General features: G+C 43.6%; 1 long non-coding RNA gene across 6 annotated transcripts in view; it reads left to right on the forward strand.

Annotated features, from left to right (window-relative positions):
- Positions 1–477: 477 nt before the first annotated feature.
- Positions 478–27,004, forward strand: part of LOC137711937 (uncharacterized) — a 31,486-nt gene continuing 4,959 nt past the window's right edge. The window contains exons 1-4 of one of the 6 annotated variants that reach the window (XR_015955588.1): positions 478–750; positions 921–964; positions 1,353–1,545; positions 1,881–2,013. This is a non-coding gene — a long non-coding RNA (uncharacterized LOC137711937). Of the gene's footprint in view, positions 751–920; positions 965–1,352; positions 2,014–27,004 lie in introns of all 6 variants that reach the window. The other 5 variants (XR_015955591.1, XR_015955590.1, XR_015955587.1 and 2 more) reach the window with 5 other exon arrangements.

Below are 27,004 nucleotides of genomic sequence, written 5' to 3' on the forward strand. Positions count from 1 at the left end.
GAGGAGGGCCACGTAGCCCTTTGACAGACTCAGCCCACTTGCCCTGCACCGCGGGCCCCACTGCTGCAGACGCTGTCGGCTACTCGCTGGTTCCACCGCGTGTGTTGCACGCGCCAGCACATGGACCGGCCTCTGGGTCTGTCCATTTTGGGCTGGCCTCTTGACTGGCACGGGCTGGATGCCAACCTATTTTCCGGGCTGGAGCTGATGGACACAGTGCCGGGCCATTTTCTTCACTTGGTGCCGGGCCATTGAAGAAGGGCTGGACTTGCTCTAAGGGGCAGGAATTGTTAGGACCCAGGCTGAGTGGACAGCTTTTAGTCCCTTTTTTGTGTTATTTTGTCCTTTCCTTGAAAATGTTGGTTGCATCCAACGGTAGAACAAGTAGTGATGTGTTTCCATCGTGAGCATTCCCACTTCTAGGGTTGTATATAAGCTCCCTTTCACTATTTGGGAAAGGCATGAAATGAAAATCAATATGTTTTAGTTATTTCCTTTCCTCTTTTCTTTACATTTTGCACTGTTACATTCCTAGTTCCTATCAAGTAGGGTCTAAGATAAATTTGTAGAACTTTGAAAGGAAGATGGGTTAAGCGTTTATGGTTTTTGCAATTCCAAATTCCAAATTTGTTTTACTCTATTTCTGAATATGTAGTTTTAACATTTTTGAGGGTACAATGCGTGTTAATTCTAAGAAGAGGAGATTTGAATCTGTAAAGTGTAGGTCTGCAATTGCTCCGCTCTGTTAGTGTAAGTACATCTCTGCATATCTTTATTTCCTCAATTATATTTGACTTTGTTATGTTGAGTTCCCAAATTAAAGATCTTATACTATCTTTTTGTAGCTTTCTAAAGTTTGGAATTTTCTTGATATGTGCTCACATGGTGCTTACATGGTTTGTGCTTACTTTCCATTGCAGGCCTGGGTATTATAAAAAGCTTTGCGCTTTCAGATTAATATAAGGTTTGATGATGTTTTACACTGCAGTGCCCATTACAGTTTAACTTTTTTGAAGCTTAGCTTGCTGTTATATGTCAAATAGACCAGAATTTTGTTCTTAGAAGTTTTGGCTTAGACTGGGACTTAGGCATACTGGGACATTATTCTTGATATATATATTCAGAAGTCCATTGGTTTATAGTCTAGATGAACTGATGATCCTTTCCAAATCTCTAGGAAGCCAGAAGTGATGAACCATGGACAAACAAAAACAACCTGATTAGAAATAATCAGTTGACTTTTAGTGAGATTTCATATGCAGGTCAATGCCATGTTTAGTTGCACATTTGTGAATACTCTATTTCTCAATTTTTTCCAACAATTAGAATCATTTTCTTCTTTCCATTTGCAGGTATATTGATGATGCATACTAGATATGTGATTAAAGTAAGCAACTCACTTTGACCCTAAATAATATGCATACTTACATATTTCATTGATTCAGGTGTTGAACTGAACTAATGTGTTATCTCATACCTAGAAGTTAATTTACAACCCGGAGTGAGGAATATGAATCTTTGATATGGCTGATCTGGAATTTGGGGGTATTGATTTTAATTGACTCTTTTTAGGTGTAATGGACTAATTGTGTTTTCAATTCGACTATATTTGCTTTGGCTTCTGATGACTATATAATCAGTGTGTATCTGATGATGAACGAATATTGTAGTCATTGTTAGCTGAGTGGGTAATATTACAATATATGTTTGTGAGATTGGGATTGTGCTGTAGGTATAAAACCGGCTCCCTGCACTGAATAATAAAAAATAAAAAATAAACTTGAGTGTATTTCAATTTTGTGACTCACGTGATTCCTCCCAAACTTAATTGTCTCTATGCCCCGAATTTTCATGTGCCTTACTAATTGACAATGATTTAGGAGTTCAAATTTGCATCGATGGGTGTTTATGTGTTTAGAACTGATGTCCTACTTAAGCTTTTAAGGTGGAGCTTCTTGCAATGATTTTGGCTCCGAGATTATTCCATCAGCTGTGAAGGAGCACAATGTCCAGGTGAGATAGCTCTTTCGATAATAGTTATCTTTTTTTCTTATAGTTCTGTTGACCCTAAAAATTACAAAACCTACGTGGCGCGCAGGCCAAGTAACTAATAAGCTAACTACGTCCTTCGGTCGAATGCGGGGCGTGCCAACTCGTCGGCCGAGCCTGGCCGAGGAGTAAAATTTGTTGATGTAGCTTTGAGCGCGTCGCTGACTTCTTTATCTTGCGATTGCAAACGAGGAAGGAACACTCTCGGTCTCTGGGTTCTACAGCCTGAAGACAAGGCTACTAATTCTGCGGAGTTCACAAATCGTCCGAGCCCGATTCGATCACTGTGATTGTATTCGTGAGAGTATAAGCACGTCGAATCGAGACCAAACTGTATGGGCACAGGTACTCGAACGTGATGTATGTTTTGATGGTAAACGTAGTACGGCCGTCGGAATGCCGAACCCTGAAACTCACTTGTGAGTATCCAATCATAAAACCACTCGGCGACCAGTACGCCGAGCAATGTAATTCGTAACACCCAACTATGCCGAGAAGGCTAGCAAGGTGACCTCTGCCAACAAAGGTTCGAAAACCTTTCTCGACCGAGACTTGGATAGATAATCGGTCGACCTCAACGCAGTGCTGTTTATCCAAACTGAAGATGCTTCTTGGTCGGCTGATTCTGCGGCAGCAGTGCTTTTATCCAAACTGAAGGTGCTCGTCGGGCGCTTCCACAGTGCTGTTTATCCAAACTGAAGGTGTGTCGGCAGGAAAAGAAAAGGAAAAATCTCAAGGTGTTGAGAGGTTTTGTGCAGGGCAATTGTATGCTGATCTGAAAGTCCTTTTCTGTTGCATGATTTCTTGTATTTATAGTGTTCCGTTCCTTGAAACCAATTCTGATTTGGATTGGGAGTCCTTGTCCCGTTTTGACTCTAACTCGAACAAACCTACTCCCTCTGGGATTCTGAATTTTCCTTCTTTTCGAGACTCCATTCCTTGCCGGTCAAGAATCCTGGTTGCACCAGGACTTCCTCGACATTTTCTATTCATCCGGACTACTTAGGATAGGGTTTGGCCGACCCTGCCAGCTGGCCCGGGATTTATTACTCGGCCCATAGTATTTGTTATTACCTTGGGCCGAGCACATCCTGCTGCTCGGCCCAACAATAATATTTTGGGCCCAAACATTGCCCCCTCGCTTCTGAGGTCGCCGACCGTTAACTCTTGGTCGGGCCTCGGCCTCGAAGAAGCGAAAACGTTTATTGCTTTTTTGGACTTTACTTCCTTAATGACCGTTATTCCTGCGCATTTATGAGACATGATTGCACCTTCCTCGTTGCCCTCAACGCGTGGCCACGTGTCGTTTCTCCGCTGCTGCTTTTAAAACTCACTCATGGGCCTCGAAACCGTGCACTAACTGAAACGCCTTATCCTCATTAATGCATTAAAACTGACGCCGCACGCAATCGTGCGTCCTGGATTTTCGACTCCTCGATCCCCTCTTCGCAGGTTCCCCAAAAATTCGAAATGATTGGAACTTTTCCCGGTTAAATTTTCCCCCAATTTGAACCAGTGCTTTTCGAATTCCAGATGTTTGATCTTCATTCTGAAAAGCCTATAAATACCCATATTTCTGCCATTCGCCTTTTACGCTTTCAGAAACTCCAAAATCCCCAATTTCATCATCCTTCGTTCAAATCAAACCTTCCAGTTCTTCCTTCTGCAATTATTTCTCCAGCTCTTCCAAATTCTCTCCTACCTTCTGTATTAATGGCCTCCTTCATCTCGAAACTCTCTGATGAAGTCAACAAGTGTAAAGATTTCATCGATCGGAGCACCGTCAAGACGCTGCGATTCGAAAATGACATGGCCACCACCCACCAGATTCTGGGTCCCCTTTTAAGAGACGCAGTGCCGTCGTCTGTCACTGACCTGCTCAAGGAGCAATGTTTAACACCCCTGCTGCAGGGGTTCGACTGGTCGAAGTGGGCTCTGGCGCGGCCTCAGGGAGCCTGGCCCTCGACCACCACAGCTTGGGCTGCCTGGGTCGACCGAATGCACATTCTTCTCCAAGGAGTGGAAGGCTCTTGGCATCTACGATGCCATTATTCTGTCAACCATGCTTATGGCGGCCTTGAGCTTATGGTGTTCGGCCACCAACACCATGGTCCTTCCCTTCGGCCCTCTTGGCCCCACCGTCCTCGACGTTTCGGCCATCCTTGGGACTTCCCCGACTGGCCTTCCCATTGACGCCGCCCTTTCCGGATACCCTTCTCCTCTCGACTTGAAGGCACTATTCGACGAAAGGGCCGTCAAAGCGCTAAGCCATGATCGGGAGCCCTCAAGGGAAGAAGTTCAGAAGCTCCACAAGAACTTCTTTAACTACAACACTCTCATCCTTCATTTCGCCGGCCGAGGCGAGGAAGGCCTTAGGAAGGGAGAGCACGAGGCCTTCCTCTTCTATTGGTACAACAAATTCATTTGTTGTACCAGGTCGAACAAATGCCTGGTGGAGAACATGCCGGTGGCCCAGGCACTGGCTAATGGTCGCTCGCTGGCGCTCAGTCCAGCCATACTCGCCAACCTCTACCGCTGTCTGGCTGAGGCGACCATTGGCAAGATCGACCCGCACCAGAATGGACCCCTCTGGGTGTTCCAAGTCTGGTTACAGGTTTACTTCTCTACTCTTCGACCGGAGGTTCCTTCCTTCCAGCGAACTGCCGCCCTCAGCCTTCAACTGGCTTCTCGACCGGCGCCACCTCACCGAGCCGACGAGGTTTTCAAACACTTTCTCGGCCTTGACGTCCTCTCGGATGACGAGTTCCTGGTATGCCGGCGCCAGGAGTACCCAAACTCGCTCAGGCTCCCTACGGCATGGGCCGAGTCCGAGGATGCGGGCATCCGCCAATGCTGGGGGTCATTTGTCCTGGCTCACGACCTTCCTCTTGGTTGCGATGCCCGCCGAGCTAGTTGGGAGGTCTACCATCCTCATTTTGTCGCTCGGCAGCTCGGCTATCTTCAAGGCTGCCCAGTCCCCCTGCTCGCTTCTCGGTCTCTCCTGAGTCGGGGGCGTTTTACCGGTTCCTCCGAAAGGGAATGTAAGACGTCGGACCAGGAGTTCCAGGAGAAGTGCAGGAAGTTTCGGCTTCGCCCGACGGTTCCTGAATCTCTGGGGACCGACACCTTCGGGGACTGGTGGGAGGAGTATACCGGCGACTTCTTTGGCGCCCCGGTCGAAGATCTGGTGAGGAAGATCTTCAGCGACCGTCCCAGGTCAACATTCTCGACTCAACCCAAGGAGTCGGCCCAAGGTAGTTTTTCCATTTTTCTTTTTTTTTTTTTTTTTTTTTTTTTTTTTTTTTATATATTGTTGTTACTAACTACCTTGCTCTTCAGGGGGTCGTGGGTCGAGGACGGTCGAAGTGGTCGCCGCGGTGGCACGGACGAAGAAGCTGGTGCCCAAGAAGAGGACCCTTGTCACCGAGCGGACGGTCCCTTCCAAACGCCCCCACCGAGAGGCCGAGCCGGCGGAGGAGGCCCATCACCCTTCTAAACGCGTCAAGAAATTGGCGAAGAAGGACGACCGGGAAATTCATGTCGTCCCCAATGACACTACTGGGACGCCTGCTCCCGCCGGCTCACCTTCTGTGCCGGCCGTCCCGGCATCTCCAATCCCGATTCCTCTAGCCGTCTCCCTGGCCGATCCAATCGTCGCACCCGCTCCAGCTTCGGAGCGCCTGAAATGGGGAAGTCGGCTGCGCCTGCCGAAGCACCCTCGACTCCAACGGTCGTTTTGGAGGTATAATTCGGCTTCCACTTGTTTTTTTAGGTTTCTGGTCGTAATGCTAACTTTTTCTCTTTTTTGTTCAGGATGTCGAGAGCGAGAGTGACGAAGTCCCGCTGCAACGCCGCCGTCGACCAGTCAACTCTCCTCCCGTCCATCCTCCTCCTGTAGTCGAGGCGACCGCTCGACCACGTCCTACTGCGGCGGATCGTGGCAAGAGACCCATGGTCGATCCTGAGGCCACGGCTGAGTCACCGATCCACCCGCAGGACGAAGACCCTCCCATTCTTCCACAGGAAGTCTCTTCGACCTTTGTAAGTCTCGCTTTTTGTTGTGTTGATTTTTTTTGTTACATGTTTTCCTTAAAAAACTATTAAATGTCAAGTGCCCGAACATTCATTTCACCGGCAATTTTATGCGCCGAGGGGCGTTGTCTATATTTCCTGGCCGTCGTCGTGGCCATCAAATGTAGATAACCTCCATCGGCCGCGTGAATTGCGTGGCGGTCTAAGGCACTGGGCTCGGCCATTAAGTTCCCTGGGTTCGAGCAATGACCCAGAGGGCATGGCCGAAGTCTCCTCTCGGCAGGTCTAAAACAATCCCCCTTTTTTCTTTATGCAATATCACGACGTCTTACTTTCCCCCACAAAGTTTCTTTTTTTTTTTTTTATGTGCAGCCATCGTGGGAAGTGGAGCTCGACGCTCTTATTCAGAGCACGACCGGTGAGGCCGGCTCTTCTGCTGCTTCCGCCGAACCAGCGGGCGCCGTGCCCGAGGCCGAAGTCTTCGTGAAGCTGCACGAAGTCCTATCTCTTAATGCCTCCCAAGCTCTCTGATGCAAGGGCCTTGACTCTGTTGGAGAGTGTCTCAACGACCTTGTCAGCGGTGGTCACCTGAGCACGGAGAATATCTCTTTCCTCACCGACCTCCTGGAGCGGACTCGGCAACACTTCTACATCTTCGAGCGAGCCCTTCAAGCCGAGGATGACTTGAAGGCTGCCAAGGTCGCGCAAGAGGCCGGCCGAGCTGAGATGGAGGCAATCAAAGTTAGGAAGGGGAAGCTGACCGAGTTTGATCGCCAGATTTTTGACCTCCAGCGTCAAATTTCTGACCTTCAACGGCAAAGATCTGCTGCTGCTGCCGAGCTTGAGAAGGACTTCGGGGCCAACAAGGCTCGGCTGATGATAAGAGCATATTCATGCGACTTAAATGGCTTGTTCTCGTGTATTTACGTTATGTTTCTCTCGTTATTTTAGTCCTTTTATGCTTCTTTTGTGTGTTTTCAGGTTCTAAGGGCCTAGGGAGCAAGTAAGTGCATTTTGAGGCCATTTGGAGCATTTTTGGGCATGGATTGGATAGCTTATCCATGGAGCCAAGAGGATGGACGAATTTGAAGGCCTTGTATGCACTTGAAGACACAAAACAATGGCCCTAACCCAATCACATAACACATTATGCCATACAAACCAACCTATTTTAGGCCCATTCTATGTACTTAAACCCTAGCCCTTTAAACTAGTTCATTTATCACTTATCAAACCATTCACTTATCACTCACCACATATCATTCACTTATCACTTAACATATTATTCATTTATTTCACTTCCATACTCCTCTTAATTCCACATGCATTCTCACACATGCACATCATTCACTCACATTTCCACCATTCATTCTTTATTCCTTTCCAAACATCTCACATGCATTTCTTCATTATTTCCTAACCCTACATGCATTATTTATTGCATCTTCACATGCATTCACACACACTTTACACATTCAAACCGTGAGCTCCCATTCCTATATGCCATTTTTAGATTTCCACCCACTAACCTAGTCATCAACACATGCACTTCCACCTTTCATCCACAATGATTCATGATTCATTCACTTTGCATCCTTTAATTCAATCACATACTTTCCCATTGTATAATACATCCACATGCATCTTTAACCAACAAACATTACAATCACATGCATTCACACACCATCTTCCCTTTTACAAAACACATTGCCGTGCCTTCCCTTCACAATTTCAGCTTTCCTCCTTTTAATTCCACATGCATTCACTTCATCATTACACCACCATTCATTCTTTAAATCCACATGCACATTCAATCATTCATTCAAGCCCCCTTGTGCCATGTTTCACCCTTTGTTCCCACCTATCACATGCATCATCATCAAACAAACTCTAATTGCCGTGGGTTCCCTTTGCTCCCCTTGTGCAATTCCAGTTTTCACATGTGTCCTAGCTGTTTTTCCATCATTCCTCCACACAAATGCTTAAACAAACAGCCATATGTTCCCTCCACTACCCCTATAAATACCCTAGCATTCATTCATTCACTCCCCATTCAATTCATATCTCATATTTCCATTCACAACACTTCATACAACACAAATACACATCCATTGCCGCAATTCCCCTTCCATTTTCTATGCAGTTTTTCTCCTTCATTGCAGCCACTATCCAACCACTTCCCATCCCTCCAAAACACTTCACATAATCCCCAAAGCTCACCTTAGACCTTGTGCTACAACAACGAGGAAGAAAAGAGTGCCTAAACGTTCATACAATTCAAGTTTGAGTTGTTGGAATGTTTAGGTGTTTCTTTGATTTCAAAGTTTAAATTTAATTCTCTTTGTTTTGTACGTATGAGAATGGAAGAGAAGAGTGCCTAAACGTTCGTACAATTCACGTTTGAGTTGTTGGAATGTTTAGGTGTTTCTTTGATTTCAAAGTTATGAGGAACTAAACCCCCTTTAGCTAGGGGGTGATTCAAAATACATGTTTTATGCTTGCAATTTGAATTGATTACTTTTGGTTGGAATTTTATAAGTTGTGGATTCAATTTGTTTAACCGTTTGAATGAATATGACGCTAGAATATAAGTGAGTTTCACCTAATAGTTACGAACTTATATTCACAAGTAGTGGAGGTTGCTTATAAACAATCGCGTTAAACGAATTCTTGGCATAAGTTTCATGCGTATTCCATAGTAACGAATGCCTCGTCAATGTTTATGATTTCCGTTGAACTTAATGATCTTTGTTGAATGTCTCTATCATGCGTATTCCATAGTTAGGGACTTTGATTAAGAATAAATTGGTTGTAATGCGTATTCCATTCAATCCAACGAATCTAGGGAAATCTGACAGTTAATGTAAGCGGACCTAATTAACTTGGAGCATTGAGTTTCATAACTTATCGAAAGACCAACTGAGAATCAATTTTGTTTTGCAAGTGTAACATGTGTGGAGAAGAACCCCTTGGCTATTCCATCATCCATATTTTTATCACATTCATATTTACATTTTGCCTTTAATTATATTCTGTCTTTTTAATTTAATATCGTCCAACCACAATTCCCCCCCTATTTTGTTAAGTCTTAATCATTCGTATTTGTTTTATTTTTGTATCTTTAAGCTTTTGGAGTCATAAACAATTGCAAATTCGTCTAAATCAAGTTCTAGCTTCTATTTGAGTCAATTTGATTGTTTTAGACAATTTGAGTTTTTCAAAGCCTTTCTGAGTCATAGTAGTCTTGTTAAGAGTATTTTAATTTAGTTTTTATGTTTTTATGTCAATTTAGAAGGTTTTAGCAAGCCCTCCTAATCCCCGGTCTAGAACGATCCCTCACTTATCCATTCTACTACAATTGTCAAACGAGGGTTTAATTTGAGTGTCAAGTAAATCTCGCATCAAATTTTGGCGCCGTTGCCGGGGATTAGCAACTTTGCTAATCCTTTGTCTTTATTTTTATATTTTGTTTTTCGTGCATTCTTATTTCAAATTCTTAGTTTGTTTGTTTCCTTGTTTTTTTTAGGTACTGTGTATGACTCGTAGCTCTCGGCCTATTATAGAGAACATCTCCGACTTTGACGGTGATTTTGAACGCACTTTGAGGAGAACGAGGAGTCAACAAGAGCCACCACAACCTTCACCACAACCTGGGCTTGAAGAAGACGAAGTAGGTGTAGAAGAAAAGCCCACGGAGCAGATTTTTGAAGAAGAACAAGCCATGGCAGCAGATAATAGAACCATCAAGGAGCTTTCGGCCTCGGGTTTGGATAATGCATTGCCTCTTTGTATCCAATACCCCACGGCTGCAGAGGGGAAGACTGAGGAATTTGAACTCAAATCCAGTTTGTTACACCATATTCCGAAGTTCCATGGCTTGTCTATGGAAGACCCCAACAAACACTTGAAGGAGTTCGAGGTGGTTTGTTCGAGCATGACCCCCGTCAATGTGGATGGGAGTATATTGAAGATGAAGGCCTTTCCATTTTCACTTATGGACAAGGCCAAAGATTGGCTCTACGAACTAGCCCCGGGAACTGTGACTTCGTGGGAGAGTATGAAGCGTGCTTTCTTGGAGAAATTCTTCCCTACTTCGAGAGTGATTCTCTTACGGAAGAAAATTAGTGGTATTCAACAGAATCATGGTGAGACATTCCCGGCTTATTATGAGCGCTTCAAGGGCCTTGTAGCTTCATGTCCTCAACATCAAATGAAGGAGGAACTTCTCCTTCAATATTTCTATGAGGGCCTCCTTCCTATCGAACGTCAAATGGTTGATGCATCAGCGGGATGAGCATTGGTGGACAAAACACCAAGGGATGCCAAGATTCTCATAGCCAACCGAGCGCTCAACGCTCAACAATATGAAGGAGTGGGCCAAAGGGAAGCCCCACGGCAACAAAGTGTAAATGAGGTGAGTGCTATTTCTGAAATTCAATCACAACTTGCTAATCTTACTTCTCTTGTTTCTCAGGTTGTGATTGGTCCAAAAGCACAAGAACACCAAGTTTGTGGCGTGTGCTCAATTCAAGGGCATCCATCCGACAAGTGCCCTCAACTAATCGAGAATGGTGGGTGGGAATCTGCCAATGCAATTGGTTTCCAAGGACAAAATCAAAACAACCCATACTCGAACACTTACAATGCCAGATGGAGGGACCATCCAAACTTCAAATGGAGGGAGCCACAACAAGCTGCCCAACAAGGAGGATTTAGGCCAAACCCCCCTGGTTTTTATTCCAAGCCGTATGCACCCCAACAACCTTCGACATCATCTCATTCAGGTACGTCCTTGGAAAGTGATCAAGCTATGCAATTACTAACCTCTATTTCGCAGGGGTTGCAAAATCAAAACAACCGGATAGCAAATAACGAGAAGGAGATGACGGATATGAAGAAACAAATAGGGCAGATTTCTGAGTTCCTTGGACAGATTAGAGAGCAAGGAAAGCTTCCTAGCTCAACCACAGTCAATCCAAAGGGAGGATTCGAATCCGCCAAGGCCATCACCCTAAGGGGTGGAAAAGAAGTTGGGACCGAGCCAAACAATCCCAAATCTGCCCAGAAAGTAGATGAAGAGACAACACAACCTGAGGTAGATCACCCTAACTCGGCCAAATCAGGTAATTTAAGTTCAAATTCATGTACTTCACGTCCTAATCTGCCCAATGTACCTTTTCCTCGCAGGTTCATGCAAGAAAAAAAGGAAGAAAGCGAGAAGGACATTCTTGAAACGTTCCGGAAAGTGCAAGTGAACATACCGCTTCTCGATGCAATCAAACAGGTTCCAAAGTATGCTAAATTCCTCAAGGACCTATGCAATACAAAGAGAAGAAGGGCAAACAAAGAGGTAGTGAAGGTAAGCGAGAATGTGTCCGCTGTTTTGCAACGTAAACTGCCTACCAAGTGCAAAGACCCCGGTAGTTTCACGATTCCTTGTGTAATTGGACATAATCGTTTTGAACATGCCATGCTTGATTTAGGTGCATCCATAAATGTCATGCCTTATCTATTTATGAATCTATGAATTTGGGTGAATTAAAACAAGATGGTGTAATTATACAATTGGCTGATCGTTCTAACGCGTATCCAAAAGGAGTCTTGGAGGATGTGCTTGTGCAGGTGAACCATTTAATTTTTCCAGCTGATTTCTACGTCCTAGACATGGAGGATTCAGCCCATTCTACATCTTTGCCGATTCTCCTTGGTAGGCCATTCATGAAGACGGCCCGAACGAAGATTGATGTATACAAAGGCACCTTGACAATGGAATTCGATGGGGAAGTGATTGATTTTAATATTTCTGAAACTATGAGATATCCCGTTGATGACCATTCTTGTTTTTCCATTGATGTTATCGATTCTTTAGCGCAGGTATACCTTGAAGAATTGAACGAGGACGCCCTGGAAACAACCATCACTAAGGCCATAGAGCGCAAAAATGAAGGATTTGGGCCAATGCAAGGCCACGGCAAGGAGGAGGAATTCTTTGCAATGGGTTCTAGTGAAGAAATAATTGAGGTTGTGGCAGCCCTTGAGTCATTGCCACAACAATATGGTAAGGTTCCACTCTCACTTTCAAATTCAGTTTCCACTAAGATGCTACCTTCTGTTGTTCAGGCACCATCGCTTGAACTTAAGCCGTTGCCGGACCATTTGAAGTATGTGTTTTTGGGAAAAGGCGAAACATTGCCCGTCATCATTTCATCAAGTCTCACGGCAATGGAGGAGGAGAAGCTTGTGAGGGTGCTGCGAGAGCACAAAACGGCCATAGGGTGGACTTTGGCCGACATTAAAGGAATAAGCCCTACCACATGCATGCACCGTATACTTCTTGAGGAGGGGGCTAAACCAACTCGAGAGGCTCAACGCCGTCTCAACCCTCCGATGATGGAAGTGGTGAAGAAGGAAATAATCAAGCTTTTGGATTGCGGAGTGATCTACCCTATCTCCGATAGCCGTTGGGTCTCTCCAGTTCAAGTCGTTCCCAAGAAGTCCGGAGTAACTGTTATCAAGAATGATGAGAATGAGCTCGTGCCTACACGCATTCAGACTGGATGGCGGGTATGTATCGATTACCGGAAGCTAAATGCCATGACTAGGAAAGATCACTTTCCTTTGCCATTCATCGACCAGATGCTCGAAAGGTTAGCCGGTCATGCTTTTTACTGTTTTCTTGATGGATACTCTGGATATAACCAAATTGTGATAGCCCCGGATGATCAAGAGAAGACCACATTCACATGTCCCTTTGGAACATTTGCTTATCGTCGCATGCCATTTGGCTTATGCAACGCACCGGCCACTTTCCAAAGGTGTATGGTAAGTATATTTTCCGATTTTGTTGAAAAGATCATTGAGGTTTTCATGGATGATTTCAGTGTATTTGGGAGTTCATTTGATAATTGCTTGGATAATCTGACCTTAATTTTGAAACGATGTGTTGAAACTAACCTTGTCTTGAATTGGGAGAAATGTCACTTTATGGTGAAACAAGGTATAGTTTTAGGACATATTGTTTCAGAAAAAGGAATTGCAGTAGATAAATCGAAAATAGACCTTGTACGTCACTTACCCTCTCCTACTTCGGTTAGAGAGGTACGTTCGTTTCTTGGCCATGCAGGGTTCTATAGGCGTTTTATCAAGGACTTCTCCAAGATGTCCAACCCTCTTTGCCGATTGCTTCAAAAAGATGTGCCATTCAAGTTTGATGAAGAGTGTAATTCGGCATTTAACCAACTCAAGGAGAAGCTAGTCTCGGCCCCCATTATTGTACCTCCAGATTGGAGCCTTCCGTTCGAGCTCATGTGCGATGCATCCGACTATGCATTAGGAGCTGTTCTAGGACAAAGAAGAGACAAGCGGCCGCATGTCATATACTATGCCTCTCGGACTCTCAATGATGCCCAATTGAACTACTCCACGACGGAAAAAGAACTTCTAGCTGTGGTTTTTGCTTTAGATAAATTCCGTTCATATTTAATTGGTACTAAAGTAATCGTTTATTCTGATCATGCAACTTTGAGGTACTTGCTCACGAAAAAGGAAGCAAAGCCGAGGCTTATCCGTTGGATTCTTCTTCTTCAAGAATTTGATATTGAAATCCAGGATAAGAAAGGAAGCGAGAATGTAGTGGCTGACCATTTAAGCCGAATGATCCACGAGGAGCATGAACATGCCGTACCTATCCCTGAAACTTTTCCCGATGAGCAGCTGCTATCCATTGAGGTAAGTGAACCATGGTATGCAGATTTAGTGAATTACTTGGTGGCTAAACAAATTCCAAATGAACTAAACAAGCACCAACGTGATAAGCTTAAAAATGATGCACGTTTCTATGTTTGGGATGACCCTTATTTGTGGAAGTATTGCTCAGATCAAATTGTACGTAGATGTGTGCATGATTCTGAATTTCACTCAATTCTAAGCTTTTGTCACACATATGCATGTGGTGGTCATTTTGGCACACAACGCACTGCCCTCAAGGTTTTAGAGTGTGGTTTTTATTGGCCGACTATATTTAGGGATGCTAGAACCTTTTGTATGTCTTGTGATCGTTGCCAACGAATGGGTAACATAGGAACCAAGGACCAAATGCCGCAAACCCCTGTCTTTAATGTTGAAATTTTTGATGTTTGGGGCATTGATTTCATGGGCCCTTTCCCTCCATCTTATGGTTTCACTTATATCTTGCTAGCCGTTGATTATGTTTCTAAATGGGTGGAAGCAAAAGCCACCCGTACTAACGATTCTAAGGTGGTTGCAGATTTCGTGAAAACTAACATTTTTGCTAGGTTTGGAATGCCGAGAGTAATCATAAGTGATGGAGGGTCTCACTTTTGCAATCGGACCATTGAGGCGTTGCTAAGAAAGTACCATGTCAACCATAAGGTCTCCACACCTTACCATCCTCAAACAAATGGCCAAGCCGAGGTGTCTAACCGAGAAATAAAACAAATTTTGGAGAAGACCGTTGGACCAACAAGGAGGGATTGGAGCTTACGTTTAGATGATGCACTGTGGGCATATCGTACGGCATACAAAACACCCATTGGGATGTCACCTTTTCGGCTCGTCTATGGTAAGCCATGTCATTTGCCCGTAGAATTAGAGCACAAGGCACATTGGGCCGTGAAGATTTTCAACATGGACATAGATGCAGCGGGAGTTCATAGGAAGCTCCAATTGAATGAACTTGAGGAGATTCGGAATGAAGCCTATGAGAATGCCCGGATGTACAAAGCCAAGACCAAAGCATTCCATGATAAAATGATTCGAACCAAGACCTTCACAGTTGGGCAGAAAGTGTTACTTTTCAACTCTCGCCTACGTTTGTTTCCTGGTAAGTTGCGTTCTAAATGGATTGGCCCGTTTGTTGTTACTAAAGTTTTCCCTCATGGTGCAGTGCAAATCAAAAGTTCAAGGACGCAGCAAGAATTCAAAGTGAATGGGCATCGATTGAAGCCCTATTACGAGATGTTTGAGGAGCATGTCGTGGAGGAGGTACCCCTCCATGCCGTGGAACCTAGTCAAGCTTAAATGGAGGTACCGTCCGGCTGCAAGACGTAAAAGAAAGCGCTTCGTGGGAGGCAACCCATGCATCCGAATAGAGAAGAACTTGGAAACCCCTTTAAGAGACTTATTTTTATTCTTTTCTTTTTCTTTACTGCCTTTACTTTGCTTTCTTTCTCGTATTTGTTTATTTGCTTGCTCTGTTGTGACTTTCTGCTTAAAACATTGAGGACAAAGTTTGATTTAAGTGTGGGGGGGGTAAACAATTTGTATTTGCATGAATTTCGTGGGATTTATTCGCCTTTCACTTAGAATGTTGTTTCTTGCTGTTTTAAGCGTTTTTAGAGTGTTTTAGTGTGTTTTATATTGTCTTGGTATAAAACTCCGAAAATTTGATAAAAAAAAAAAAAAAAAAAAAAAAAAAAATTTTGCATTCAACAAAGGAAGACTTAGAAAGCACTCCAGATCCAGATTTCTAAAAAAAAAAAAAAAAAAAAAAACTTTTCTCTTTGTTGCTATTTCGTTTCTGCCTTGTTAGGTTGTTTAGTTGTTATTGTTTGTTTGTTTATTAATTGTGTGAGTCTATGCTTAAAACATTGAGAAAATGTTTGATTTATTGATAGGCACTGCTAAACAAAGAAAGATGGTGCTTCACAAAGGTTATTTGCTTGAGGCCCCACTACGTGGCTTTACTCTTGAAGCGGAAGGCGTAGGAACAGAAGGCATCGGAGCGGGAGGCATCGAAGATAGAGCATTCCAGGCCTCAATACTTGGCCAAGCGCTGGATGAGCCAGGAAAAAGGTGCCTCTGGAGGAAAGACGAGAACCTTTGACGGTCACTGTGAATCCGACCTTCAGACTCTTGCAGCTCATCAAGCTTCCTCTTCATGCCCGTCGAATAGTTGTTTGCAAGCACGTGCAAACTTCTATTCTCATACTTCAGCTGCTGGATCTCCTGCTTGAGACTTTCCACCTCTGCCATCAATGATTCCACCCGACGGGAGCGGGCAAGCAGGCGTTGGCCCATGTTGGACACATAACTCGCACACTGAACACTAAGTGCGAGGGACTCTTGAACGGCCAACTCATCGGACCGTCCTGACAGCAGCCTACTATCTTTTGGAGTGAGGAGGTTCCTAGCTACTATTGTAGCTGTTGTGGCGTCCTGCATCACGGAGTCTTCACCTGTGAGAGGACCGTTAGAAGAAAAGAAAGAAGGGCGCCATACGTTACCTTGACGCGGCGCGCCCGTATCACTGCTAAGGCTCAATTCCAAGCTAAGGTTCGATGAGTTTGCCATTTTTTTAAAAAAAGTGTTCAAAGAGAAGGGATGGAGTTAAATTTCAAAGGGCCGGAGTCGATTTTCAAGAATGGGAAATCTGCAGAGTGTGTTTGTTGTGGTGATCGATAGCTCAATAAAAAAGCCAAGGCGACGCGTCCACCAATTCAAAAAAAAAAAAAAAAAAAAAAAAAAAAAAAAAAAGCCGGAATCTCCGGCGTAATTTAGGCGACGCTTTCTCGGCTTTTCAGAAGGCGCGTTCAACTTTGTCAAAAGATTTCTTCTTTTCAGACAACACGTGGAGGCCATCATCACAACTACACATCTTTAGCCGACAAGCGCAAAGTTCGGCGACGCTTTCTCTGCTTTTCGGAAGACGTGTGCAGCTTTGTCAAAAGGAGCCGCATCTGCACTACCACGTGTCGTTCAGAAAGCGAAGGGGCGCCTTCTCAGAAATCGAAGAGGCGTGTTCAGAAATCGAAGAGGCGTGTTCAGAGATCGAAGAGGCGCCACTATTTCAAAAAGCCAGATTTGCGGGATCAAAACGTTTGTCGACAAAGGTAAAAAGTACCACCACTTGATATTATCTCTATTTATGTCGACCTTCGTCTTTTATGGCAGGGCAAACCTGAAGAAAAATGCCCAACTCTCCCTCAACTCTGAGGGCGTACTCCCAGCAAAGCCTTTCGAAAGACTCAATTCTTTTTTCTTCCCCAAAGATGATACCAGATGCCTGGAGTACATATGACCCAGGAGGAAACAGCACAACAAATACATGTGCTGATTCATTCACCGCTTCTTCAAAAGCAAAGGTATCTCATATCATCAATGTCAAAAGCAAAAGTATCTCATATCATGCTCTTTCCCTGTCTTTTTCTTTGTCCTTGTTCTTACTCGCATGGCAAAGTAAAACAAGCAATCAGCCGGCACTTGGAGTCAGTCTTCCGTTCTGGAGCCAACTGCCTGGAATCTATTCCTGATTGCTTACCTAGCGTTGCTCTCGAGTAGTCATCTTCAACGGTTGATACACTTCTGGAGAAGGGACCACTTCTGCAAAGGGGAGCGAGTAAGGCAAGTGCAAATGATACATTGAAGCATGTGGAGACAAACATAGGCTGAGTTATCCTCCAACCCTTTTCAATACGAATTGGAAAGATTGAACAAAGAAACAGATAAAAGGGATAAGCTCAGACCTTCGGGGGAGACCAAAAGAACCATCCTGCTGCCCAGTTCAAGAAGTAGCACAAAGGAAAATCAACGATGGGCAGAAACCAGTTCAAGAGTAAGCCTGTGGAATCACAAAGATCAAAAGCCTCAATGCAATTACCAAGGAGAAGATGGAATTTACACTCTATAACCAGATTTGCGTCTCTAAACTCTTCTCTTTGTTAATTACATTATGCCATGTTTAGTATGTTTAAGTGCTTTTTGTGTATTTACTTATGCTTTGTGTGAATCTATGCTTAAAACATTGAGGACAATGTTTGATTTAAGTGTGGGGGGGTAACTAAGTATATTTGATGCAAATTCGTTGGATTTTATCACCTATCACTTCACATGTTGTTTCTCACTGTTTTAAAACTGTTTTAGTGTGTTTTGTCTTAAAAATTCGAAAATCCCATAAAAAATTTGAAAAATTGTTTTGAAAAACCCAAAAAGAGTTGTTTTAAAGTTGTTTTTGTGTGTGTGTTTGTGTCTTAGGATACCTTCCAACACAATGATAAGGATTTGGTTTGTAATTGCATGACTGTTAAAAAGAGTTATAAACATAGAGAAAAGTTTGATTTACTCTTGGTATATGCTTGGTTATGGTTATAATGTATGACTTCACATGCAATCATAAAAGAAAATTTAGTTTTTGTAACATGCCTGAAGGAAGGAACTCAAACAAATGCTACAACCCTGAGAGACTTGAGCCTATAACGTTCTTTGGAGAGTATAATCTGTGATTTCTTGTTTTCTAAAATCGTTGCATGATCTCATTATTCTTTGCTTGGTTACTGCTTAGAAGGCGTTTCATCATATAGTTCCAAATGCTAGAACTCATGCCCATTTCATTCAAAGCATGTTATTGATTTGCATAACATATATCAAGATGAAGTTGTGTAGTTGCCACCATAGCCAAATAGCCTCGCTTCCCATATTTCGTATATGTTGTAAGTTTTACCCCCGTTGAGCCATGTTAACCCATGTTCTTTGTTAACCCACTTTATCTTCACCTAACCTAGAATATGACCGTCCTTACCCTTGTTCTTAAAAGATAGTGAGCATGACTTAATTGAATTCCTTTTGAGTTACATTATGAAAGAAAATAAGTGTGGGGGAGAGAATGTTTAAGTGTTTTTGTTTTGAGATTCAAAAAAAAAAAAAAAAAAAAAAAAAAAAAAAAAAAAAAAAAAGAGAAAAGAATAAGTGATTGAAGAAAGGTTCCAAAACACCAATTCTGGGCGTAAATTGTCTAAATTCTCCCTTTTTGTTCAAAAGTTGAGTTTTCATTCAAAAGTGAATTCTAAGTTGATTCAAATGCTTGCTCACTATTTCTTTAAGAACCTTTGTTTTCCATATCCCTTCTTTGTTATCCACATACCCCAAGCCCCGTTACAACCCTTGACTTCTATCTTGAGTGTTGTGTATTTCAATTTGTGGAGTTTGAACTTGGTATGAGCTTATGGTGTCACTGGTTCTCGCGTCTAAGTAGTAGCATTCCATTCATGAGATCATATCTAAACTTGATTATTAACTCCAGAATTTGCGTTCTTTGTGATACATATATGTGAGTGTCGTTTTCATGTTTACATCAATCTTCTCACATATGACTAGATTAGGGTGTGTAGTTAGAAAATCTGAGTAAAAATTGAGTGCATATCTTGAAAGAAATTGAGCAAATTCTCTAAGGCATGTTACTACATTCAAAACATGGTTTTAAATGCTTAATTGTGAACTAGTATATGGTGACTATGATTAAGAATGTACTTAAGTGTGAAGATGACTAAAATCTGTGAGAATGATGATTTTTAACATGTCATGTGCATTGGAAATCCCTAAGACGGTTGTTGGAAGGTTTAGGTTGTGTTTTACGTGTTTAGTGTCGTTTTGTTTATTCGTTTTTATTCTGTTTTGCTCGAGGACTAGCAAAAGCTAAGTGTGGGGGTATTTGATAGGAGCATATTCATGCGACTTAAATGGCTTGTTCTCGTGTATTTACGTTATGTTTCTCTCGTTATTTTAGTCCTTTATGCTTCTTTTGTGTGTTTTCAGGTTCTAAGGGCCTAGGGAGCAAGTAAGTGCATTTTGAGGCCATTTGGAGCATTTTTGGGCATGGATTGGATAGCTTATCCATGGAGCCAAGAGGATGGACGAATTTGAAGGCCTTGTATGCACTTGAAGACACAAAACAATGGCCCTAACCCAATCACATAACACATTATGCCATACAAACCAACCTATTTTAGGCCCATTCTATGTACTTAAACCCTAGCCCTTTAAACTAGTTCATTTATCACTTATCAAACCATTCACTTATCACTCACCACATATCATTCACTTATCACTTAACATATCATTCATTTATTTCACTTCCATACTCCTCTTAATTCCACATGCATTCTCACACATGCACATCATTCACTCACATTTCCACCATTCATTCTTTATTCCTTTCCAAACATCTCACATGCATTTCTTCATTATTTCCTAACCCTACATGCATTATTTATTGCATCTTCACATGCATTCACACACACTTTACACATTCAAACCGTGAGCTCCCATTCCTATATGCCATTTTCAGATTTCCACCCACTAACCTAGTCATCAACACATGCACTTCCACCTTTCATCCACAATGATTCATGATTCATTCACTTTGCATCCTTTAATTCAATCACATACTTTCCCATTGTATAATACATCCACATGCATCTTTAACCAACAAACATTACAATCACATGCATTCACACACCATCTTCCCTTTTACAAAACACATTGCCGTGCCTTCCCTTCACAATTTCAGCTTTCCTCCTTTTAATTCCACATGCATTCACTTCATCATTACACCACCATTCATTCTTTAAATCCACATGCACATTCAATCATTCATTCAAGCCCCCTTGTGCCATGTTTCACCCTTTGTTCCCACCTATCACATGCATCATCATCAAACAAACTCTAATTGTCGTGGGTTCCCTTTGCTCCCCTTGTGCAATTCCAGTTTTCACATGTGTCCTAGCTGTTTTTCCATCATTCCTCCACACAAATGCTTAAACAAACAGCCATATGTTCCCTCGACTACCCCTATAAATACCCTAGCATTCATTCATTCACTCCCCATTCAATTCATATCTCATATTTCCATTCACAACACTTCATACAACACAAATACACATCCATTGCCGCAATTCCCCTTCCATTTTCTGTGCAGTTTTTCTCCTTCATTGCAGCCACTATCCAACCACTTCCCATCCCTCCAAAACACTTCACATAATCCCCAAAGCTCACCTTAGACCTTGTGCTACAACAACGAGGAAGAAAAGAGTGCCTAAACGTTCATACAATTCAAGTTTGAGTTGTTGGAATGTTTAGGTGTTTCTTTGATTTCAAAGTTTAAATTTAATTCTCTTTGTTTTGTACGTATGAGAATGGAAGAGAAGAGTGCCTAAACGTTCGTACAATTCACGTTTGAGTTGTTGGAATGTTTAGGTGTTTCTTTGATTTCAAAGTTATGAGGAACTAAACCCCCTTTAGCTAGGGGGTGATTCAAAATACATGTTTATGCTTGCAATTTGAATTGATTACTTTTGGTTGGAATTTTATAAGTTGTGGATTCAATTTGTTTAACCGTTTGAATGAATATGACGCTAGAATATAAGTGAGTTTCACCTAATAGTTACGAACTTATATTCACAAGTAGTGGAGGTTGCTTATAAACAATCGCGTTAAACGAATTCTTGGCATAAGTTTCATGCGTATTCCATAGTAACGAATGCCTCGTCAATGTTTATGATTTCCGTTGAACTTAATGATCTTTGTTGAATGTCTCTATCATGCGTATTCCATAGTTAGGGACTTTGATTAAGAATAAATTGGTTGTAATGCGTATTCCATTCAATCCAACGAATCTAGGGAAATCTGACAGTTAATGTAAGCGGACCTAATTAACTTGGAGCATTGAGTTTCATAACTTATCGAAAGACCAACTGAGAATCAATTTTGTTTTGCAAGTGTAACATGTGTGGAGAAGAACCCCTTAGCTATTCCATCATCCATATTTTTATCACATTCATATTTACATTTTGCCTTTAATTATATTCTGTCTTTTTAATTTAATATCGTCCAACCACAATTCCCCCCCTATTTTGTTAAGTCTTAATCATTCGTATTTGTTTTATTTTTGTATCTTTAAGCTTTTGGAGTCATAAACAATTGCAAATTCGTCTAAATCAAGTTCTAGCTTCTATTTGAGTCAATTTGATTGTTTTAGACAATTTGAGTTTTTCAAAGCCTTTCTGAGTCATAGTAGTCTTGTTAAGAGTATTTTAATTTAGTTTTTATGTTTTTAAGTCAATTTAGAAGGTTTTAGCAAACCCTCCTAATCCCCGGTCTAGAACGATCCCTCACTTATCCATTCTACTACAATTGTCAAACGAGGGTTTAATTTGAGTGTCAAGTAAATCTCGCATCAGCTGACGGCCTTCGCTGCTGGTGCACGGCATGTCCAGCAGCTGCAGAACAACAGGAAGACCAGGCAGGCTGAGATCATCCTAGGCGAAGCGAAGTGGCTGGAGCTAAAAGCCGCCCTTGAGACTTTCCTCCCCTCAACCCCTTAGGAATTCAACATTGTATTTGTATTTCTTGTAATGATTTCTTGTTATCAATACGACGGTCGTTTTGCTATTAATACGATGGTCTTACTCTTGCATTTCCCATGTAATTGGATAGTACTTCTTTAAAAACTTTCCATTAATCGGCAATTTGTGAACTGAACCCGTCCGATCTCTTAGATGATATGCCCCCTTGCCGAGGACCTTGTGAACAATGAATGGCCCTTCCCAATTTGGCGACCATTTACCAAATCTGGGGTCTTTAATCCTGACGGGCAACACAGTTTGCCAAACCAATTCTCCCTCGCCGAACGTTTTTTGTCTTACACACTGATTATACGCTCGCTCGGCAATTTTCTTTTGTGCTATTAACAAGTTAACTGCGTCGATTCTACTTTCTTCTAAGTCTTCTAACTCTTGTCGCATCGCTTGACTATATTCAATACTGTACAAATCACTCTGCTCGATTACTCGCAACGAACTTATACTCAATTCGACCGGTAACATGGCGTCGTGTCCATAAGTTAACGCGTAAGGAGTGGTTCCAGTGGCCGACCGAGGTGAAGTTCGGTATGCCCATAATGCTTCATTTAACTTCAAATGCCACAAACCAGGTTTCTCTTTTACCGTCTTTTCGAGGATGCCGATCAACACTTTATTGCTTGCCTCGACCTGCCCGTTGGCCTGTGGGTAGTATGGCGTAGATTGCTCGAGTCGGATATTCAAACTTGCCGCGTATTCCCTAAACCTATCGGCCGTAAATATAGTGCCATTATCAGTTATGATCGTTTCTGGCATGCCGAATCTGGTCACAATATTCTCCTCTACGAAGTTGCATACCTCTTTAGCCGTTAATTCGGCGTATGACCTTGCCTCGACCCACTTAGTGAAATAGTCAGTTGCGACAATTATCCATGCGTGTTTCGCTGCCCCCGATGATGGCGTGATTTTGCCAATTACATCCATTGCCCAACCCCTGAACTGCCACGGTTTAGTAACCGAGTGTAGCAATTCGGCCGGGGCTCTCTGCACGGGTCCATGAATCTGGCATGATACGCATCTCCGTGCATATTCGATGCAATCCTTTAATATATTGGGCCAAAAATAACCGTGTCGTCGGAGCAACCAGCGCATCTTTCGTCCAGATTGGTGTGCTCCGCAAATTCCTTCATGTACCTCGGCCATTACTTGGGCAGCCTCGTGTGGGCTGAGGCACAATAGTAGTAAACCATCCTCGCCCTTGCGATATAATTCATTTTGATACGACACGTAATTCGTCGCGAGTACCTTCGTTCTTCGGTCGTGTTTCCCATTGGGGTTATCGAGGTACCGTAACATCGTCTTTCTCCAATCATCCGGTTCTACTTCGACGGCACATACTTCTATGGGATCTCCTCGTTCTAATAGGGATGGGAGCGACATCACCCTTGTACGTATTACGTGTGCGCGTTGGAGAGTTTGCTGATTAATCAAAACGGGGTACGAGCGTTGACCCGTGTTTGCAATTTCCACAATTCGACTTAGTTTGTCCCCCATGAGTTGTGCTCCGGAGGCGATCTGGGCGAGTTCGTCGGCGTCAGTATTGTGGATACGTGAAATGTGTTCAAATGTGATTTGGTCGAACGACTCGGCCAAGTAGGTGGCGACCATGTGATAGGGAGCTAAAGTACAACTCATGCAACGAAACACGTCGTTCAGTTGGTTAATCACAAGTTCGGAATCACCAAGGACGAGAACGCGGGGGGCCCGCAGATCGTGTAAAACATGGAGGCCGATAATGAGGGCTTCATACTCGGCCTAATTATTGGTGCAGCTGAAATTTAACTTGAGAGAAAAATACCATCGGCAATGGTCAGGCGACTGAATTGCGATACCGACACCTGCCGAGGTCGAAGTACTGGAACCATCAAAATGCATAGTCCAATGGTTATCGCGTGTGGTGACGAAACCGATGTCGACGTCACCTCCCTCAAAACCATAAGGGGATGGGTGTTGTGCCAGGAAGTCGGCGAGGGCTTGCCCCTTGACGGCCTTTTGGGGTACATACTGAAGGCTGAACTCGGATAAGGCGAGTGTCCATTTCCCGATTCGGCCTTTGACAATAGGCCGAGTCAGCATGTAGCGAATTACGTCGGTTTGGGCGATGACCTGCGTAACTGTGGGGAGCATGTAATGCCGAAGCTTGGATGCAGCAAAAAAACAACGCTAAGCAAAGTTTTTCAACAGAGGAATAGTTAAGCTCTGGTGAATTCAGGTTTCGGCTAAGGTAAAAGATAGCTTGTTCGCGTTCAACGTTGTTATCTTGTGCAAGGAGGCATCCAATGGATTCAGCGGCTGCCGCAATGTACAATTTAAGGGGTTTGTTGCGATAAGGTGGAACGAGCACCGGTGGGGTGGAAAGGGCCACCTTGATTTGCATAAATGCAGCTTGATGCTCTTCGCGCCATTCGAATCGGTCGGTCTCCTTCAGTTTAAGGAGTGTAAAGAATGCTTTCATCTTACCAGCCGAATTGGCGATGAAACGACGGAGGAAATTTATCTGCCCGAGTAACGACTGGAGCTGTTTCTTTGTCGTCGGAGGTGGGGCGCTAATAATGACGCGGGCTTTATTTTCATTGACCTCGATGCCGCGATGGTGCACCAAAAATCCTAGGAAATTACCGGCCGAAACACCGAAAGCACACTTGGCAGGGTTCATCTTGAGGTTGTTCTTGTGCATGCGAAGGAACGCTTGCTTCAGGTCGTCCAGATGTGTTTGACGACGTTTGAATTTTACGACCACATCATCGATATAAACTTCGACGATTGTACCGATTAAGTCGTGGAAGATCATATTCATGGCTCGTTGGTATGTGGCGCCGGCATTCTTGAGGCCGAAAGGCATGACTACCCATTCGTAAGTACCAAGTGCCCCCGGGCAACGGAAAGCCGTCTTGTGGACGTCAGCTTCGGCGATGAAAATCTGGTTGTAACCCGCATGACCGTCCATAAAAGATAGTAGTTCATGATTAGCTGCGGCATCAATTAATAAATCTGAGATCGGCATCGTATATTCGTCTTTAGGAGTAGCCAGATTTAGATTACGGAAATCGATACAAATGCGAAGGGCACCGTTTTTCTTTAATACGGGGACGATATTGGCCAACCATTCGACATACCGAGCAGTCCTAATAAATCCGGCTTTTAGAAGCCGAACTAATTCTTCCTTAATGCCGAGTTGTACTTCGTTCGAAAATCGGCGAGGAGGCTGTCGAAAAGGCCGACACCCCTCCTTGATGCGTAGTTCATGCTCTACAAGGTTTCGGTCAAGGCCTGGCATTTCATGATAACTCCACGCAAAGCAATCTTTAAATTCGTGGAGTAGCGTACGGAGTTCGACCTTCATGGATGGTGGGAGTAACGCACTAATAAACAATGTGCGAGGATCCTCGGCCGTGCCTCTGTTAACTTCCTCTAACGGGTCCTTGACTTGAGGTCGATGGTCTTCGAGTTCGGCCGGCGCAGCCTGAACTTTATCGAAAGATAGAACGGGGCCGTTATCTGCTTCGGCCAGAAATTCGATTAAATTGATGCCAGAATGTGGTTGCTTGGTAATGGCGTACCAATGGGCCAGCAGACGTTCCATTGTAGATGAAACCGCGGCCTGACGCCGTTCTTGCGTGGTGTGCTCAATCATCGGCATTGATGACCAAGTTCGCCAAGCCAAGTCTCGCCGAATCCTGTTGGACATTCTCGGCGCCGACCTCAATCACTTTTTGTACTGAAATTCTCGTCGGCCGTCCATCCTCGTTAAGGCCTTGGAGGGTGATGTAGCCGACGTGATCATCATAATAGCGAGCCTGAATCATGTTGGTTTCAAATGGTTGGTTATCGGCTAGGTGAACTACGACCGATTTGCCATCCCAAAAGATGAGGACTTGGTATAATGATGAAGGAATGCAACTGGTTTGGTGGATCCAGTCGCGGCCAAGTAATGCGTTGTAATCCGTCTTGGAATCAATGACAAAGAATGCCGTCATGTGTTGACGACCGACAATGCTAACTTCCAACGGGAGCACCCCTTTGGTCTGAGATTTGTCACCAACAAAGCTGCTCATAGTGATCCCTGACGGAATGAGTTCATTATCAGAACGGCGTAAAGCCTTCATGACGGATATTGGCATAATGTTGACTGTGGCTCCACAGTCGACAAATACTTTAGAAATGGGAAATCCTTCGATGTGAGCCGTGACGTACAACGACTTCAGGTGTTGGAGATTAACCGAGGAGGAGCGGGGAAATAGCTCGGCCAAAGCTGCCTTAAGGTTATCTCCGCTTTGGTTTTCTCGGTCGTCGTCATTTGCGACGAAGTCTACTTGTGTGGCTTCCTCGGCAACGACGTCCCCGTCCAAGAAACTTGACTGGTGGGTACTCGGTTGGAATTCAGCTGGTAGAACGTGTACCATACTGATCTCCATATGTTCGAGGACCGAGGGGCCCATTGGGTCATGGTCGTCGTCTTCCGGAGAACTATCCTCTGTAGCAGTCGTCGGAAAATCCTCGATCAAACTTTTGAGTTCCTCGGTAAGAGCCGGTATCCGAGACGTGGGAACCAAATCGAGTGCGGGTGAGCCATTTCCTTCGACGATGTGGACTGCCGAAGATTTACGTTGGTCCTTTGTTACACGGGCTCGTTCTTCATATGCAATACGGGCGTTCCTCGTGTCTAGATAGGTATCCAAACGTGCTATCCGTTTTTCCTCGTCGGCCGTGAGGCCGAAGAGCGATACAGCCGAGAAGACTTCGAAATGATAGCGTAAATGCTGAAGGTCTTC

The sequence above is a fragment of the Pyrus communis genome, chromosome 14 (genome assembly GCF_041283825.1).
Source record: "Pyrus communis isolate YQ-2024b chromosome 14, ASM4128382v1, whole genome shotgun sequence".
In the NCBI taxonomy this organism is placed as follows: domain Eukaryota; kingdom Viridiplantae; phylum Streptophyta; class Magnoliopsida; order Rosales; family Rosaceae; genus Pyrus; species Pyrus communis.